Raw genomic sequence first — 3,867 nt, 5'->3', positions numbered from 1 at the left:
AATGTAATTTCCATGTGCTAAAGAATGCTTTACACACTGCAGAGTAACAGGAGAGATGACTGTGGGCTCATTTTCCCTCTAATGGCTGTTTGGTGTTCTCAATTCTGGAATGATTTCAAGATAACATGAACCACTTCTGAGGTTTTCTCCATCTTCATGGGACATGCTTCCATCCATCCTGAAAAGGTGTCCATAAGAACTTGTAGGTCCTTATCATTTCCAGAATCATGGGGAATCTGCTCAAATCTTACCAGTCTTCAGTAGTTCTCGCTCATTTATGTTGGACTTTCATGTGGGGAGGATTGGTAGTGGACCCTGAGTTAAGCTTAGCAAGGATCCAGCATTTCTGAGTGACCTGTTCAAAAGTCTTAGGCAACTTATGCCCCCTGATATATTTTAATAAATTTCTGAATTCTGTTCCTTCCTAATTAGGACCATGATGTACGACCCTTCATAGGATGATTAGGAGAGCTCAGACATGAACATGAGCCCGGGGGAAACTAAGTGTGTCAGCTCTTACTTACATATGTGGGCCTTTTTCTGAGAGACATTGTACTTGCCTTCAGCCAGATAGTCTAGAATCCTCAGGGTATTTTACAGCCATCTGTAATGGCAAGGCTGGTTATTAGCAAGTGATCTCCATGTTGATCTCCAACCCAAGGCTTCTGAAGATCTCAGCCAGCATTTCTCCAAATACAACAGGCCAATTCAAGGATTCACCTACTGTGTTTATTACCCCTTAGTTAAACCGTGCCAATGGACCTGGGTCATTTGCGTATCTGGGTTCTGCCATTGAAAAGTAATCATTGCTGGGACTCCTCTGGCACAGGTAGACAGAAGAATGCAGCTTTTCAAACCATCACTGACAATCATCCATTTTCTCTCAAGATTTTGTTGAGCAGAGTCTATGGACTGGACACCACAGGGTGTAAGTACTGAACCGGTTCATTCGAGCCACAGGTCCAGGACAGAATGGAACCCTGTCAAGTTAGGTCTTCTTCCCAGGAGAATAGGGGTGTATAAGGGATTGGCAAGATTTAGTGAAGTCTAGTTTTTCAAGAATTGGTTATATGGGGACAACCGATGATGTAGCACTTACATTGCTGGACTCCCAAGTGGCAAAACACGGTTCGAGTCCCAAACCAGATGGCTTGAAACTCACCCTGGGTGTGTGTATGCCTGCCCAAGATCCCGGGAGAAGAATGGAAGAGAAGAGACTGGTGTGGCCATTCCCCTGGGGGATGATTCATTTTCTCTCTCACTGTCTCTGTCTGTCTCTCTCCAGAGATCACAGGTGCCTAAGGAAAAAATCTCTTAAAAAGAAAAAAAGAATTGTTTATATGTCCTTTGGGACTTCTTGCCTCAATAGGTAGTAATTTAAATTCAGGGTCTCTGCACCTCCATTGAGTGATATCCAATTTGTTCATGCCTATTTCAACTTGTTCAAGGTGTCATTAGCTTACACTTGGGCACTTACCTACCTGTATATTTTTTTTTGGGGGGGGGGAGGAAGGATTTTCCAATTTTTCTAAAAGAGTCAGGAATTGTTCTGGTGGAACTCTTATTGACCCCTCTGTCCTCATCTGAGCATCTGCCACTCTCTGCCTCCTGGGAGGCTGCTTTTTCTGACCTTTCACCTTCACCCTATTCAACATGGGACTCTCTTCTGGTGACCTTCATCTATAAAGTAGCACAGTTATATTTTCCAGTGAGGGGTTATCTTCTTTTTGAGTTCCCATCTTATCCAGGGCTGCAGTCATAAAAGTTGGTATTCTGATCTGCATCTTCCTTCTTGACTCTGTCCCTACTGATGACACCTTAAAACCACTATCTAATGGGGTTCATCCAAATGATCCATTTGATGTTTGCAATTTCATTTTACTCTCAGGGGCACTTTGTCCTATAAAAGCAATATAAGCAATATTTACCTTTTTTAATTTTTTTTTTAGAGAGAGATTTTTTACTATCAGGCACATGCACTCACCAGACAGACAGAGAAAGAAAGAAAGACAGAAAGTGAAAGATCATCCCCCAGGGCAATAGTCATGCCACAATCCCTTCTCCTCCACTCTCCTCTTGGGATCTTGGTCAAGCACACACACGCGCCTGGCATGAGTCTCAAGCCACTGGGTCTGGAACTGGAACTGCAGTTGGTCAAGTGGAAGTGCACTGCTGTACTCATTACACCATCTTCTGGACCCCATACTTGCCATTTTTTATTGTTTTCCGATTCCTCAGGGTCAACATCAATACATTACCCATAAGCTTGGTTAATCCTTTTTAGAAACTCTGATGGACATTCATTAGGATTATCTTGTAACTCCTGACGTTGATTTAGGCCCTGGGAATTTTTTGCAAGCGGGACAGAATTCAAGTCTTATAATGTTCTAGTCCAGTCATTTCCTTGTCATCATTTGGGTTCCAATTTCCTTAAACAATGGGGACTGCCTGATTTGCTTCTGCTGTTCCAGTAGGATCCACTAGACGGAGACGCTGAGCTTCCTCCCTTGCTCTGTCAATAACCACCCTCCACCCATCCCCAGGAAGCATCATATTCCTGGGAGCAGATTATCTGCTCAGGAGGGAGGATGAGAAGCAAAACTCAATGCAAACCGTTCAGTCACGTGCAGAGAATCCTTTCTATAAGGATGATTATTATCTTTATCCAATTAAGCAAATGTGGGGTTGAAATAGATTATGCATCCTTAGAAACCGGTGCTGAGCTTGGACATAAAGCCTGCCTAGGGGATATTGGTGCTGCAGAGATTGCCCTGTCCTGGGGGTGGCTCCCAGGCCAAATTGAATTTTCTGACAGGCTCCAGGTGGCGACTCTAAACCAGGTCTCACTACCCTGTGCATTATTCCTGGGATCAACTCAGCCTGACCTTTCTAAGGCAGCAACTTTACTTGTCATGTTCCAGGTTGCTCCACCCGGGACAGGGGAGCTGAAGCCATCGACGCCCGTGGTCACTGCTCTGACAGGGAACAGCGAACCTCAGACCTGCCGAGCAGCGCAGTTATGGCTCACACTGCAGGAGACACACCCGACTTCTGGGATTCTCAGATCATGTTGGAACACACACCAGTAACACATGTACCCAATGTAACTTACAGATAATAAAAACCATTTCCTGTTTGACGATGTTTCCCGCACAATTTCAATGTATCAGGTAAGTCTAAAATCCAGCGGTCCATTGACAACTCCCCCAAATTAGTTTGAGGCTCAAAGACTTCACGTGGAATGTAAATTTGATTTGGGAAGTCTGTCAAACAGGAAAGGTTAAAACACTTGGTCAAATCAAAATCAAAGTGTCCTGCACATACTAGTCAGTTATTTAAACAAAGCAGTACTTAGAAATCTCTTAAAAACATAGCTACAAAATAAAACAACAAAACTGTACTCTTTGATAGAGAGGAGACTCAAATCTTTCCACGTAAGGTAACTAGATGACTTGGTTTAGACATCAGAGGCACACAGAACTAGTCTCCCCACCCCTTATTTTTACACTGAAACATGTTTAAAATGTTTTTTAAAAGAAAAAAAAACACTGTATTAATTTTCAATAATATAAAAGAAAAACATATCTAAGAGAAAAAACTATTGTAGGCTTCCTTGACTGTATCTTTCAATGACTTTAGAGACCTTCACTTAATTCAGTCACACACAAGTTCCCCATTCCCGTTTATATTTCAGCTCCCTTCTCTATAAAATTCCTTTTCTTCTACTCACTAAACAATCTCCAAACACCCTCTACCCCAGACTAAAGGACACCACCCACCAGGGAGGGCGAAACTGCAGGGAAGGGGTGGGAGGGAAACTCTGCAGCTCTGAGCCTCCAGGATCTCATGGTCGGGGGAGACCCAGGT

At 43.3% G+C, this 3,867-nt stretch overlaps 1 protein-coding gene across 1 annotated transcript in view; it reads right to left on the bottom strand.

Moving 5' to 3' along the window:
- Positions 1–3,867, bottom strand: part of LOC102495845 (vegetative cell wall protein gp1-like) — a 24,555-nt gene that overhangs the window by 16,686 nt on the left and 4,002 nt on the right. The gene's annotated exons all lie outside the window — the stretch shown is intronic.

Source organism: Tupaia chinensis, unplaced genomic scaffold (assembly GCF_000334495.1).
Source record: "Tupaia chinensis unplaced genomic scaffold, TupChi_1.0 Scaffold143875_1, whole genome shotgun sequence".
Lineage (NCBI taxonomy): Eukaryota > Metazoa > Chordata > Mammalia > Scandentia > Tupaiidae > Tupaia > Tupaia belangeri.
The sequence above is the reverse complement of the archived record's forward strand: the minus strand, read 5'-3'. Positions and strand labels throughout refer to the sequence as shown.